Below are 16,747 nucleotides of genomic sequence, written 5' to 3' on the forward strand. Positions count from 1 at the left end.
AAGCAAACTGTAAAAGTTTCTATATGTAAAAAGAAAGAGATTAGTGAATGCAAACGTAGGTCCCGTAAAGTCTGAAATGGGAAAATTAATAATGGAGAACAAGGAAATGGCAGAGCAATTAAACAACTGCTTTAGTTCTGTCTTCACAGAAGAAGACACAGCTAACTTCCCAGAAATGCTAGGGAACCAAGGGTCTAGTGAGAAGGGGGAATTGAAGGAAATTGGCATTAGTAAAAAAAAAGAATGCGCTGGAGAAATTATCAGGACTGAAAGCCAATAAATCCCCAGGGCCCGATAATCTACATCCCATGGTACTAAAGGAGGTGGCCGAGGGAATAGTTGGTTGTCATCTTCCAAAATTCTGCAGATTCTCGAACACTCCCAACATATGGCAAATGTAACCCCACTATTTAGAAAGGGAGGAAGGGAGAAAATGGGGAATTACAGACCGGTTAGCCTAACATCAGTAGTAGGGAAAATGCTAGAGTCTGTAATAAAGAATGTGAAAGCAGGACACTTAGAAAATATCAACAGGATTGGACAAAGTCAGCGTGGATTTATGAAAGGGAAATCATATTTGACAAACCTATTGGAGTTTTTTGAGAACATAACTAGCAGAAGAGATAAGGGCAAGCCAGTGGATGTAGTTTATTTTGATTTTCAAAAAGCTTTTGATAAAGTCCCACATAAGAGGTTAGTGTGCAAAATTAAAGCACATGGGATTGGGGATAATATATTGGCATGGACTGAGAACTGGTTAGCAGACAAGAAACAAAGAATAGGAATAAATGGATCCTTTTCAGAGTGGCAGGGGGTGACTAGTGGAGTACCACAGGGATCAATGCTTGGGCGCAGCTATTCACAATATATATCAACGATTTGGACGAGGGAACCAAAGGTAATATTTTCAAGTTTGCAGGTGACACAAAACTAGGTGGGAATGTGAGTAATGAGGAGGATGTAAAGAAGCTTCAAGATGATTTAGATATGTTGAGTGAGTGGGAAAATACATGGCAAATGCAGTATAATGTGGATAAGTGTGAAGTTATCCACTATGGCAGGGAAAACAGAATAGCAGAGTATTATTTAAATGGTGATAGATTGGAAAATATTGATGTACAAAGGGACCTGGGTGTCCTTGTCCACCAGTCACTGAAAGCAAGCATGCAGACGCAGCAAACAATTGAGAAGGCAAATGGAATGTTGGCCTTCATTGCAAGAGGGTTTGAGTACAGGAGTAAGGATGTCTTACTGCAGCTGTACAGGGCCTTGGTGAGACCACACCTGGAGTATTGTGTGCAGTTTTGGTCTCCTTACTTAAGAAGGGATATACTTGCCATAGAGGAAGTACAGCCAAGGTTCACCAGGCTGATTCCTGGAATGACAGGGTTGTCATATGAAGAAAGATTGGGTTGACTAGGCCTGTACTCACTGGAGTTTAGGAGAATGAGAGAGGATCTCATTGAAACATAAAAAATTCTGACAGGGATGGACAGACTGGAAGCAGGAAGGATGTTTCCCCTGGCTGGAGGGTCTAGAACAAGGGGTCACAGTCTGAGGATATGGGAGAGGCCATTCAGGATTGAGATGAGGAGAAATTTCTTCACTCAGAGGGTGGTGAACCTATGGAATTCTCTACCAAAGAAGGCTGTGGAGGCCAAGTCACTGAATATATTTAATAAGTAAATAAATAGATTTCCAGATGCTAAAGGCATCAAGTGGTATGGGGAGGGGAGCATGACGTTGAGAAAGAGGATCAGCTATGATCAAATTGAACAGTGGTGCAGGTTCAATGGGCTGAATGACCTACTCCTGCTCCTACTTTCTATGTTTCTAAGTTACCAACAGCCCTCGGACTCTCTGCACATGCGCAGGCCGGGAGCAGGATACATGCTCAGTTCGGCATCTTTACATCCATCAGGGCCAGGACAGGTCCTGCATGCCTGCCCATAGGTAGAAAAGAAAAATGGCGCAAAAACCCAGATCAGGTGACCAGGTGCGGAGCGCCATAGCCAACAAATGTCCCAGAGAGAGAGACAAGGGAGACAGGATAGGGAGAGGTCCCTCGAAGTGTCCCAAGTAAGGGACAAGGGAGAGAGGACAAGGAGAATCCCAAAAGGAATCTCAGGTAAGGAAGAAAGGCAGGAGACAGAAACAAGTCCAAGTTAAGAAAAGCAAGCAGCAGAGAAACAGGTTCCAATTGGGAGAAAACGTTAAGTGAAGTGGGCTCAGGAGAAGTCCTGGTAATCAAAGAGGGCTCAAAAAAAGCCCTGAAGATCTGAGAAGGCAGCTGAAGGTTGGCGACTCGATGGTGTAGGCCAATCGGGCAAGGGTACCCCTTAAAGAGCAGTAATGTTCTGCTTAGTACGGCTGAAGATCTGAAATCATGCTTGTGAGTTGGTGCTTGAGTGTACTTGGAAATCAAGGAAATTTGGAAGGCGAGATTGAAACCCTGTGAAGCGGGCCATTGTGGAAGCCATCCGAGTTGGATTGACTTTTGGAGAAAATTCCAAGGCGAGATCTTCAAGAGTGAAGATTGGAAACCCTCATGAGAGACAGAGTTTCAGTGAGCTTGGTTGACTCAAAGTGTTTCCTACGTCTGGGTGGATTGTTGAGAAATCCATGGAATCTGTTTTGGTCACACCTGTCATTTATTGTGTAGTGTGGTGTGTCCGACCACAGTTTGCCTGTTAATTCAATGTACTTACTTTGAATGTTAAGAGTATAAGATACAGATTGCAAATAATTTTCTGACCTTGTATAGTGAGGATTATTTTTTGTTTGTTCAAAACTCGTGGAATCATGTGGCTTTATTCTATTAGCAAGTGTCTTGAATCTCAGACTTTGCCTACTTTCAGCAAACATTATTGTTTGATCCTAACTGGATCTCACCAACAACTTGGGGGTTTGGCCAAGGATCACAACAGTGTATAATTCTAGAGGGGGTGCACAATTGTACAAGTGTACAATTCTAGAGGGTGGACCTAGGGGTATATGTGCATAAATCATTGAAGGTGGGGCCTTTATAAATAGAAGTATGGAATACAAAAGCAAGGAAGTTATGAAGCAAAGGACCTTTATAAAACACTGGCTTTGCCTCAACTGGAGTTTTACATCCAATTCTGGGCACCAAACTTTAGGAAGGATGAGAATGCATTGAAGAGAGTGCAGAAAAGACTTATGAGAATAATTCCAAGGATGACTTCAGTTACATGGACAGATTGGAGAAGCTGGGGTTGTTTCCCTTTGAGAAAGTTGAGAGGAGACTTGTAAAGGCATTCGAAATCATGAGGGATCTAGATGGAGTAGTTAGAGAAAAATTACTCCCATTCGAGAACCAGAGGACACTGATATGAGGTGATTGGCAAATGAGCCAAAGGCAACTTGAGGAAAAACATTTTTACTCAGCAGGTAGTTAGGATCTGGGAAGAACTGCCTGAGAGGGTGGTGAAGGCAGATTCAATTATGGCTTTTGAAAGAGAATTAGATAAGTACTTGAAAACTTCACCGCTATGAGGAAAGGGTGGGAGAGTGGGACTAGCTGAGTTGCTCTTGCAAAGTGAGCAGGGACAAGATAGGTTGAATGACTCCCTTTACTTTGCTGTAATCATTCTATGATTGTATGATTGATTCTTGACTGCGATTCAGTTGGCAACTGCCTAGGTGAACTAAGGAGAAAAGGCATCATCAAACTCAGCCACAATATCACCCCTCCCCCTAACAGAAGTTGAGCAGCCCACTGAGACAAATTTTGCACATTCACAGGTGAAGAATAGCCACTTGAGTAAATTGAGTACACGTGCAATTGTTCTTGTGCGGCAGCACAGAAAGGTTATCCCCCCTCAAATCTAACAAGAGCTATAAAAGTAACACTGAAGTCAAACTATAGCAAACATCTGTAATAAAAACAATAAGAGCATCAGCTATATGCACTGAGCACAGAAAGAGTTACACTTGCACATTTTGTACTACACAAGCTTTCAAACTCTCAGCTAATCTGTTAAGATTAATACTGTGAAAGTGATGAAGTTTTTATCCATGAAAGGATGCACTGGAAGCTCTTCAAATTGTGCTCACTATCACAAAGTTACACAGAATTTCAATGCTGGCCTTTCCTAAACCTCGATGATAAGTGTCATAAGTAGCTTTCACAGATTGTGATTCATAGCACAGACAAAAATGCAATCCCAGCCCAACCTTCGTCAGTCCAATCTTAACAACAAGCTTCCAAAAGAGCTGTGCAATTCTGCAGCAATTTCTGGCACAATTACATTGCTGCAATACTCAATTTTGATCAATTCTGGGGAATGTGAAAGAAGGCAGATAACAATTTGATTCGACTGAATGGCTGCCATAAAACTCCGAGAAGGAAAATGCGGCTAGGCTTCATTTTTCAGGTCTGATAGAAGGTACATGTATGAAGTTTATGTTTCAATTAGTTTTAGGTCCACGAGCACACACATAGAATCTCTCTGAGTTATTATAGACATCTAAGTAAGAAAATAACTCAGCCAGCTTTGTGTGTCTTTAAATTTGAGTTATTGCAATCACCAGCTGGTGCGAGCACCTGTATGGAGGTCAGCCTCTGGCTGGCACACTTACTTTATGTGTTCATTAGTGGCTGCTTCCTTTGGACATTCAGCTTGAACATCATAACTTTTCAATGGCAATATATATACAATATATATTTATCTGTGGCAATATATGTGCACCATATAAAATTATAATTAGAAAAACAATGCTTACCTGATTTTTTCCTTATTGCTCCACATTCTCTGTAAAACAAACAGCAGCAGAGAGACATGATTAGTGGTGTGTCTGATGGTGAGACCTGAGCTGGTACCTGCAGCTCCCTCCACTTTCTCTCATTATTCATCATTCAGGAACAGGGCGAGACTGAGGGAAGCCTGACTACAGCACATTCAGAACCAGACAGCAAGAGGAAAAATAGCTCGACTGCTCCAACAGGGATTGCAGAATCATGTGATTTGCTTTGAGATCATACCATCTACTGCTTAAAGGGGCTTGTGGTTGCTATTTTCATTAAATATCAAATTCATCCAGTAACAAATTATGAATAAATTTTTTTGGGATTCAAAATGAAATGTTTGGTGTAAAATTCAGTATCAAAAACCTGCAGCCTTTGAGACGATAAATTAAATAATTTTGTATTTGTGCTATAGCAGACCCCAGCCTGGAATTAGGTTTTATATTCCAGCCAGTGGACAGGATCACTGAGATGAAATCTGCTGTCAGAGTTGAAGAGTAAAATGGAAAAGAAATAAATACATAGTTCTCCCTGGCAACATGAGTTGAAATAAATGCATCTGAAAGTTCAGAGAAAATATCCAAGGCATCAATTCAAATTCTAAATAATAGGACAAATCATATTTTAACTATCAGCACTATTCTCTCTATAAATTGGTTAATTGTGATGCACTTGAACGTGACTGTGCAACTACTAGCAAGGAGAATGGGTCTCATTGTGCCAGAACCCCAAGCTGCCTGGTTCCAGAATTTCATGCCCCAAAGCTAAAGTCTTGTGGCACTGACCTCCGATTATCTGCTTGCTTCAGTCAGAAAGCAGCTCTCTGTTCCTAATATTTGGTACACTATAGAGACAGGGTTTTATTCAGTATCTAAATATCAATGTGAATGCTCAGACATTCAACAACAATCATTAGATGGAGACACAAGTCTCCTCACAGAACACCATTTCTCCTATGTCCCAGGTTGTTGAATAGCACTTACCACAATGACACACACTTATACTCCAGTTCCTCACTTTCCTTTTTTGTTGGTTGGTTAAAAAGTTACCTTGTCTTTCATTTAACAATTAATAATTTACAAAGATAGATTGATCGTTAAAAACTAGGATCATCCAAATATGTTTCAAACATAACTCATGGTACTGGATCAGCGAAATCCAGTGATAACCACTGTACCAATATAAGAGCATAAAAACACATTAAGAAATAGAAGCAGGAGTCTGCCATTCAGGCCCTTGAGACTGCACTGTCATTCAATAAGATCTGATTGCAGTCTTAACTCCATTTTCCAGCATGTCCCCATAATCTTTCACCCCCTTGTCAATCAAAAATCTATCAAACTCAGCCTAGAATATATTCAATGACCCAGCCTCCACTGCTCTCTGGAAAAGAGGGTTCCAAACACTAGCTGACCCTCTGAGAGAAGAATTTTCTCCCATCTCCGTTTTACATGAGGGACCCCTTAATTTGAAACTGTGTCCCCTAGTTCTAGATTCCCCCATGAGAGGAAACATCCTCTCAGCACCTATACTGTCAAACCGGCTCAGAGTCAGTAAGATCACTTCTCATACTTCTAAACTCCAATGAGCATGGGCCAAAACTGATCAACCTTTCATCATAAGAAAACCCCTTCATCCCAGGAATCAACCTTGTGAAGCAATCTTTATACATTGTTCACCCTTGCAACAAAGGCTAACATTCCATTTGTCTTCCTAATTACTTGCTACACATGCATGCTGACTTTTCATGATTCATGTACAAGGACATCAAGATTCCACTGTAGCAACAGCATTATTGCAGTCCCTCTCCATTTAAATACCACAGGAAGGAACAATGGATCAGTGAAATCACAGAATAAGTACAACATGGAAGGAGTCCATTCAGTCCATCGAGTCAGCCCTTTTGAAAGATTTTCAGTTAGATGGTATTTGCTGCAAAATGGTTTTGGAAATATTGGTATTTGGATGCTATTCTTAAATTATCTTCTCATATTGCTTTCATTCCATGTGACAGACTTGAAATCAGTCACTGAAGTAAGGTAAATTTAGGATGAAGGATATTTATATTATATTTTATATCACAGAGCTGGCAAGAGAAGCAAAAGATTGAGACATAGATATATAGACAGATTCACAGAATGAATTATTTAGAAAAAGCAGCATTCAGCTGTTTAAAATGATGACAACACTGGATTATACAAATATATATGCAAGTTATTCAGCTTAATCAGATGAGCGCAATCTTACAAATGCCAGGGAAAGCTCAGTTTTAAACTAAAAGAAAGAAATACTTAGGTCTTTTTTGCTTTGGAATTTCTTCTTGGCTCCCGACAAAAAAAATCAATCAGCTAAGTTCCAGGAAATCGTGATGAATATTCAATTATCTTCTGGTAACAACACGTCTATGCTCCTAACACGATTGGAATTTTGGAAGGGTTGAAATGATTATTTTAACAAATACTCAGCAATCATCAGACCAGGAGAGTCAACTGAAATGCTGCAAGGCCAATTCTCTGCCACCAGTGGGAGCTATTATTTCAGTCACTGAAGCAGAAACTTAGGGCAGCATTTTCCCCCTATCGGGGGATGAAAGTGCTGCCTCAGGGAGATCGGCTTAAGATTCAAAATTTTATCAAAGGCAGAAAAAAATATTCCTGACATGTCCCCTCATGTGACACTTGGACATGTCAATTTTCTTTATTTAGACATTTCATACAAATTTTAATACCCTCACGGAACCTCATTCCGCCTGTGGATGAGGTTTCATGTTTTTTCTGAAGGCTGCCTGGGTTAAGGTTGGATGGGCAGGTCCATTAATCAGTTTAATTACTTATTTAATGGCCTTAATAGACCCTTGACAGTTTGGCGAGCGCACAGCTGATTCGGCTGCGTGTCCGCCGAACTGAAAATCTAAATGACGCGTGGCGACATCACCCCGCATCATTTTACATGTCAGTAAGCTGGCCTCACTCCCTGCTCGCTGACCGGAAGATGCAGTCATTTGGCCAGCAGTTGACTCATTAAAATGTCCCAAGACTTTGTACTTTCAGGTCTCAAACAATAATCCGACGCTATAAAAATAAAAACATGTAGCAATATTAACAATTTGTACCCACTGGACCCACCCATCCAAAAGCTAAAGATAGCACCAAACTTAAATAAAAAGCATGCAATTATACAAATGTGGATGGCAGGTCAGAAGATTGGACAGAACACAAAAAAAAAGTTAAGAATGACTAAAAGATTAATAAGGGGGAAAAAATTAGAGTATGAGAGAAAACTAGCTAGAAATATAAAGACCGTAAGAGTTTCTATAGATATTTTTTAAAAGAAAAGAGTTAACAAAGTGAGCGTTGATCCTAAGAACATAAGGAATAGGAGCAGAAGTAGGCCATTCAGCCCCTCAAGTCTACCCATCATTCAATAAGAACATGGCTGATCTGCCCCAGGCCTCAACTCCTCTTTTATGCCAGCTCCTCATAGCCCTCAACTCCCTGATATTTCAAAAGTCTATCTACCTCCTCCTTAAGTGCTTTCAGTGATCTAGCCTCCACAACTCTCTGGAGGTAAAGAATCCCAGACACACACTACTCTCTGAGAGAAAAAATTCCATTGCACCTCAGTTTTAAATGAGCGTCCCCTTATTTTGTAACTATGTCCTCTAGTTTGAGATTTCCCCACTAGTGGAAACATCATCTCAACATCTACCATGTCAAGCCCCCACAGCATCGTGTACGTTTCAATAAGATCATCCCTCATTCTTCTAAACTCTAATGAATAAAGGCCTAACCTGTTTAGCCATGCTTAATAAGTCAACCCCTTCATCCCAGGAATCAGCCTAGTGAATCTCTTTTGAACTGCCTCCAATGTCAGTATATCTTTTCTTAAATACGGGAACCAAGACTTTACACAGTACTCCAGGTGCGGCCTCACCAACACCCTGTACAGTTGTAATAAGACTTCCCGATTTTTAAGCTCCAACCCCCTAGCAATAAAGGCCAAAATTCTTTTTGCTTTCTTAATTACTTGCTGCACCTGCTTGCTAACTTTTTGTGTTTCATGCACAAGAACACCCAGATCCCACTGTGCTGCACTTTTTTGGAGTCTCTCGCCATTGAAATAATAGTCTGCCTTTTGATTCTTCCTACCAAAGTGCATGACCTCACACTTTCCCACAATTGAACTCCATCTGCCAATTTTTTGCCCACTCACTCAACCTATCTATATCCCCTTGCAGATTCCTTATCCTCAGCACAAAAAGTGAGTCTGGGGAGTTAATAATGGAAAATAAGGAAATGGCAGACACAAACATAGAAACTTGGAGCAGGAGTAGGCCATTTGGCCCTGCAAGCCTGCTCTACCATTCAATATGATCATGGTTGATCCTCTATCACACCACTATATTCCCACTTTCTCTCCATGCCCCTTGATGCCCCTAATATCTAAAAATTTATCAATTTATTTCTTGAATATACTTAGTGACCCGGCCTCCACAACCTTCTGTGGTAGAGAATTCCACAGGTTGGCCAACCCCTGAGCAGAGAAACTTTCCCTCACCTCAGTCCTAAATGGCCTGCCCCATATCCTGAGACTGTGGCCCCTGGTTCTGGACTCCCCAACCAGGTGAAACATCCTCCCCGGCATCTTGTCTAGCCCTGTTAGAATTTTATACATTTCAATCAGATCCCCTCTCATTCTTCTAAACTGTAGTGAATACGGGCCCAGTCGAAGCAATCTCTCCTCATATGACAGTCCAGCCATCTCGGTATAAGTGAACCTTTGCTGCGCACCCTTCTATGGCAAGCATATCCTTTCTTAGGTAGGGAGACCAAAACTGCACACAATACTCCAGATGTGGTCTCACCAAAGCCCTGTATAACTGCAGTAAGACATCCCTACTTCTGAACTCAAATTCTCTTGCCATGAAGGCCAACATACCTTTTGCCTCAATCAAAAACAGAAAATTCTGGAAAAACTCAGCAGGCCTAACAGCATCAGTGGAGAGAAAAAAAGTTAACATTCTGTAGCCGTATGACTCTTCTTCAGAGCTAAAGAGAAGTAAAAATGTGATCAAATTTATACTGTTTAAGGGGGGTGGAACAGGTGAAGCTGGATAGAAGGCCAGTGATAGGTGGAGGCAAAGGAGAGGTTGTCAGAGATGCCATGGACAAAAGGACAAAGGGGTATTAATAGTAGCGGTACTGGCTAAAGGTGGTGGTGGCATTAAGGTCAGAAAGCAGAATGTGACAATAACAGGACAAAGGTAAGCACTCTGGAAAGAACAACATGAACAAGTGGCAGACGGCCCAAGTGGGGGCGGGGTGGTGGGAGGGAACGGTGGTGGGAAAAAAGATTGAAAATAGGATAAAAGATGGGGATAAAACAATGAATAAAAATGAAAATGAATAAAAATCAAAATAAGTGGATAAAAAATAAGAATGAAAAGATAGAAGTTAAAATATGGAAATGAATATTGAAAGGAGGAGATTTAAAAAAGGGGTGAGGATGGAGGAGAGAGTTCATGATCTAGGCAATGTTCCAGTGAAGCCTAATGCAAACTGGAGGAACAGAACCTCACCTTCCGATTAGGCACTTTACAGCCTTCCGGACTTAACGTTGAGTTCAACAACTTCTTTCTTGGGCAAGGAGACCAAAACTGCACGAGATACTCCAGGTATGGTCTCACCAAGGCCTTGTATAACTGCAGGAAGACATTCCTACTTCCGAACTCAAACCTTCTTGCAATGAAGGCCAACACACCATTTACCTTCCTAATTGCTTGCTGCACCTGCCTGTTCACTTTCATTGGCTTGTGTACAAGGCCACCCAAATCCCTTTGTACATTCACATTTCCTAATATATCACCATTTAAATAATACTCTGCCTTTCTGTTTTTCACATATAATTTCACATTTATCCACGTTATACTGCAATTGCCATGTGTTTGCCCACACGCACAACTTGTCTAAATCGCCCTGAAGTCTCCTTGCATCCTCCTCACAACCCCGTGCAGTTTTGTGTCATCAGCAAACTTGAAAATATTGCATTTGGTTTCCTCATCCAAGTCATTTATATATATCGTGATTAGCTGGAGCCCAAGCGCTGATCCCTGCGGTAAACCACTAGTCACCATCTCCCATCTGGAAAAAGACCCATTTATTCCCACTCTCTGTTTCCGGTCTGCCAACCAATTCTCAATCCATGCCAGTATATTACCCCCGATCCCATGTGCTTTAATTTTGCCCACTAGCCCCTTATGTGGGACCTTATTGAAAGCCTTCTTGAAATCCAAATAACACCACTTCTACTAGTTCTCCCTTATCTATTCTACTAGTTACATCCTCAAAAAACTCCAATAGATCAGTTAAGCATGACTTCCCTTTCATAAACCCATGCTGACTTTGTCTAATCTCGTTAATGCTTTCCAAGTGTTCTGTTAACACGTCTTTTATAATAGACTCTAGTATTTTCCCCACTACTGATGCTAAGCTAACTGGTCTGTAATTTTCTGTTTTTTCTCTCCCTCCTTTTTAAATAGTGGGGTTACATTTGCCACGGTCCAATCTGTAGGAACTGCTCCAGAGTCTATAGATGAATTGAACGGGTATTTTGCATTGGTCTTCACTATACAGAATAAAAATAACATCCCAGAAATAGCTGTAAATCAGGAATTGGAAGGGAGGGACTAACTCAAGAAAATTATAATCACCAGGGAAGTGGTACTTGGCAAATTGTTTGAACTGTGGGATGACAGGTCCCAGGTCCTGATGGACTTCATCCTAGGATGTTAAAAGAGGTAGCTAGTGAGATAGTTGATGCATTGGTTTTAATTTTCCAAAATTCATTATATTTGGGAAAGGTTCCATTAGATTGGAAAATAGCTAATGTAACTCTTTATTCAAAAAGGGAGGAAGACAGAAAGCAGGAAATTTTATGCCAGTTAGCTTAAAATCTATCATTGGGAAAATGTTAGAAGCTATTAGTAAAGATGTTATAGCCGGGAAGTTAGATAAATTCAAGGCAATCAGCCAGAGTCAACATGGTTTTCTGAAATGGAAATCATGTTTACCCAACTTATTGGAGTTCTTTAAAGGAGTCAAATGTGCTACAGATAAAAGGGAACTGGTGGACGTAATGTACTTAGATTTTCAGAAGGCATTTGGTAACGCGCTGCATCAAAGTTATTGTGGAAAACAAAAGCTAAGTATGTTGGCATGGATAGAAGATTGGTTAGCTAACAGGAAACAGAGAGTAGGCGTAAATAGGTCACTTTCTGATTGGCAGGATTTGACGAGTGGTATGCCACAGGGATCAGTGCTACAACCTCAAATCTTTACAATTTATATAAATGATGCGGATGAAGGAACCAATGGGATAGCTGCAAAATTTGTTAATGACACAAAGATAGGTAGGAAAGTAAGTTTTGAAGAGGATATAAGAAAGCTACAAAAGGATATAGATACTTTAGGTGAGTGGGCAAAAATCTGGCAAATAGAGTATAATGTGGGAAAGAGTGAGGTTGCCCATTTTGGCAGGATGAATAAAAAATAAGCATAGTCTCTAAATGGTGAGAGATTGCAGAGCTCGGAGATGCAGAGGGACCTGGGTGTCCCAGTGCATAAATCACAAAAGGTTAGTATGCCGGTGCAGCAACTAGCAAAGCTAACAGAATGAACGTACAAACATAAGAATTAGGAGCAGGAGTAGGCCACTCTGCCCCTCTAGCCGACTCCATTATTTAATAAGATCATGGCTGATCTGATTTTAACCTCAACTTCACATTCTTGCCTACCCCTGAAAACCTTTCATCCCCTTGCTTGTCAAGAGTCTATCTATCTGCCTTAAAGATATTCAAGTACCACCTTTTGAGGAAGGGAATTCCAAAATCTCACAACCCTCTAGAAAAAAAATTCCTCATATTCTTCTTAAGCGGGCAACCCTTTATTTTTAAACAGTGACCCTGAGTTCTAGCTTCTCCAATGAGAGGAAGCATCCTTTCCACATCCACCCTGTCAAGTCCCCTCAGGATCTATATGTTTCAATCAAGTCACCTCCTACTCTATTAAGCAACAATGGATACAAACCTAGCCTGTCCAATCTTTCCTCAAGACAACCCGCCCATTCCAGGTATTAGTCTAGTAAACTTTCTCTGAACTACTTCTAAAGTATTTACATCTTTCCTTAAATAAGGAGACCAATACTGTACACAATCCTCCAGATGTGGTCTGGAGATTGTTAACGTTTATTGTGAAGGGAATTGAATACAAGGGCATGGGGGTTTTTCTTCATTTACAGAGAGAATTGGTGAGGCCACATCTAGAGTATTTTGTACAGTATTGGTCTCCTTATTTAAGGAAAGATTTAAATGAGTTGGAAGCAGTTCAGAGAAGGTTTACCAGGCTAATGTTGAAGGGTCATTCGGACTCGAAACGTTAACTGTGTTCCTCTCCGCAGATGCTGACAGACCTGCTGAGTTTTTCCAGGTATTTTAGTTTTTGTATCAGGCTAATACCTGGAATTGGCGAGTTGTCTTTTGAGAATGCTAAAGATTCACAACCCTTTGAGTGAAGTAATCTCTCTACATCTCAGTCCTAACTGATTGGCCCCTTATCCTGTGCCCCCGTGTTTTATATTCCCCGGCCAGCGGAAACAATCTCTCAGCATTCACCCTGTCAAACCCTTTCAGAATTTTGTAGGTTTCAATAAGATCACCTCTCATTCTTCTAAACTCTAGAGAATATAAACCCAATTTATTCAGCCTCTCATCATAGGACAGCCCCCTCATCCCAGAGACCAATCTAGTGTACCTTCACTGTACCACCTCCAATGCAAGTATATCTTTTCTTAAACGTGGAGACCAAAACTGCACCCAGTAATCTAGATGTGGAAGGAGGAATTCGGGGAGATTAACATGGATAGGGGTGGGATTTTTGGGAATGTGCAGTTTCATCATGACATCGCCGAAAGAAATGGGCTATTGCTGGTAGGCCACGGAAGGGGAGGTGGAAGGTGATGCCAGGGGGTGTCAGCTGTGATGGGGGAGAGGAAATGGGTGACTGGGGGAGGGTAACGGATGGGGGAATGAAAGTAAAACCGAATTAGCACATGCTGTCCAAATCAAAAGTGAAATGAGAGTCCTGGTGGGCGAGGTCAGGTGCTGCATGTGAGTGTGATCAGTGGGTGGGCGGAAATGCAGGTCGGCTCAGATGGTCAACTGAAAGTGAACCCCAGCAGGCAGCATTGAAAATGCTCAGAAAATTGAGATGAGTGTGATACAGGAAGGATCCGTGTGCGTGAGAGAGTGCTTGCTCAAGGCTCTGAAAGACCTTGCCACAGACACACATTTTCTTCCAGAATCACTGGCTGCTCCCTCTGTGGTGACGGAGGATGAGACTGAGGGGCTCACAGGCAAAGGGGACTCAGAGGGAGTGGACAACCTCTCAGATTCCTGAGTGGATGATCCAGGGACGTCCAGCTGCTGCTGCTGTTCGCTTCGGGTGCCGGAGGGCCCTGGCCTAATTCATTGAGGGGAAGGAGCACCTAGAGGGACATCAAGGTGCCCCATTTCACCCTCTTGTTGCTACTGCTGGAACTCACCCATGGCTACTGCGCATCTCCGTGTCTTCATAGCATCCGCCATCCTCCCCGAGACCTCCATAAGTGCACACGTGGGCACCACTTCATCAGAGAGCAGGCAGACACACTCCTTCAACTTGCGAGCCACTCAGTTGAGGGTCTCCAACAGCTCTTATGATGTACCGCCTTCTGCTGACTCCCCAGGATGAGCTGGAAGGTCGAATCCAGTGGCTCGTCATCTGACTCGGACCTCACAGATACCTCTTCCCCAACAGTCCTCTGAGTGCCAGGGAGCTCAGTTGAAGCTGCCTTCTCCCCGTTACCCTTCCTCCCCTGTACTCCCTCCCCTCCGACACCTTGATTCCCCCCTCCCGAACTCACCCCCCAATGCCTTCATTCCCCCCCTCCCATCCTCACCCCCCACCTCTTCCTCTCCCAGTCGATCCTAGACCTTCCTCTCCCACCCCCTTGACCATCTTCCATTGTGAGTATCAACGGTGACTTTCCAACTCCCATGAGTTGATTCACAGCAGAGACAAGTCCATGAGAATCCACCCAGCATGCTATGGATGTTACTCCAGTGTGCCGTTGCTGTCGGGCTCCAGCCGCTTCTGCTCCTCGGATGTCCGCAATGTGAGCAAGGCCCTAGCGGTAAGTCCCAACTTCAGCACGTCACACTTGTCAATGCGTGTTCTGCACTGGCGTGTTTTCCCGCTGACGTGGGCAGATGATCCAGCAGGAGTGGGAGTGGGCTGTGTGTGTGGGGGAGGGGGGAGGGGGGGGTGCGCTCGTGAGTTTGGTGGGCTGGCCTTATGATGATATGCAGATGTATTACAATGAGATTCCCGATGCCCGATGGCGCGGAATGCGGCCCGCTGAGCGGACGATCGCAAACTGGTTTCATGACATCAGGAAGCTAATTTTTGGCCTTCTCGCCATTTCTCTGCATGCCACCAAACAAGCCCGACACCAGCGGGCACAGAAAATTCCACCTTTAGTCAAAACCTTTGCTGGCTCCTTTTCATTAAGCCACTAAAAGCCAGGGCTCTTTGGTGCTCACTTGTTTGAATACCTTGATGTTGAGGGCGGCTATTCTTAGCTCTTGTATCTATGCTGGATTATGGCTGTGATAAGGCCTGTAGCCAAATAATTACAGCAGAATTTAAACTGAATGCTGGTGAGCAGGCTATTTGTCAAGTGCTGTAGCGCACGTAACTTCAGGGCAATGGCAGTGATGTTATCAAGTCCATAGCCTTTGCATGAATAATGTACACAAGATATAAAAATCATACAGAATTTAAAATAAAATGTCATGCGGCTCAACAACAATCTTACTGGCCTACACTTCTTGTGTCCAGTTTGACAGCACAGGCAGCTAGGGTCAGTAATGTGTCTCCACAATAACATTATAATTATACAAAACAAATATGAATTCTCTGAGGGACTCCGTGCTGAAGGTTAGTCCACAGGGAATGATTATGTGGATTTTGGAGGCAATTATGAATGGCAAATGTAGTAAGTATCTTTGAGAGTTAATGTGAAGGAAGCAGTTTTCTAATGGAGTACATTATGGGTAATTCACTAGTCGCCGTGAGTCCTGCCAAGGAAATAAATCTATGCGGATGGAAAGCAGACAGCATGGCTCTCACACTCTAGAATAATGTTCCATGATCCTACAATTGGCTGCAGTCTGTAAAAACCAAACGACATGAGGTGGATTCATCAAATTGGATTTCTCTACAGCGATCAGGTCAGCACATCAAAGGCAAAAAAAGGAAAGAATCAGCAACAAGATAAGGAAATGTTTGAAGAAATGGTCTCAGCCAAACTGTATTAAGTGCATAATGATTTCTCTAACAGTCACCACACCTCAGCCTGGCCATGACTCTGTTTACAAACTCTTTAAGGACCAAACAGGAGAGTCCAGTTCTCCAATACTTTGTACTTCTGTCTATAATCAGGCACTATAAAGCTGCATTATTTCCTGATAGCATCACAACGATTCACACTGCACCAGTTGAAACTGTTGAATGGATTGTTAACCTTGACACTGAATTTTAACTGCTTTCCCAGCCATACCAATAACAATTTCCGGCCAGAATGGAGATAATTGGCCAATTTCCCCATTAATCTTGCCTGGAGGCAGCACTGCTGTAAATTAATAGGATTGATTTTACTCACATCATTTGTCTTTTTTTTATTCGTTGATTGGATGCAAACATCACTGGCTAGGCCAGCATTTGTTGCCCACCCCTAATTTCCCTTAAGAAGTAACAATTCTGCACCCACTGTATTTTACTGAAGAAATCACCCTGCTTTTATCGGGAGATGTTGCGGTAGTTTCAGTCTCGAGTTCTAATAACTACAGATTCTTTTGAAATAGACTGTAATTAAACTGTTAGT

At 42.2% G+C, this 16,747-nt stretch overlaps 1 protein-coding gene across 2 annotated transcripts in view; it reads right to left on the reverse strand.

Moving 5' to 3' along the window:
- The window catches only part of sh3pxd2aa (SH3 and PX domains 2Aa), a 528,636-nt gene that overhangs the window by 228,171 nt on the left and 283,718 nt on the right, over positions 1-16,747 (reverse strand). Inside the window, exon 1 of one of the 2 annotated variants that reach the window (XM_041210526.1) lies at positions 4,747-4,769. The exons of the other annotated variant lie outside the window; for it this stretch is intronic. The gene's annotated coding sequence lies outside the window, so the exon portion shown is untranslated. Of the gene's footprint in view, positions 1-4,746; positions 4,770-16,747 lie in introns of those variants that run through there. 2 annotated transcript variants of the gene reach the window in all.

This window comes from Carcharodon carcharias, chromosome 17, assembly GCF_017639515.1.
Source record: "Carcharodon carcharias isolate sCarCar2 chromosome 17, sCarCar2.pri, whole genome shotgun sequence".
NCBI lineage: Eukaryota > Metazoa > Chordata > Chondrichthyes > Lamniformes > Lamnidae > Carcharodon > Carcharodon carcharias.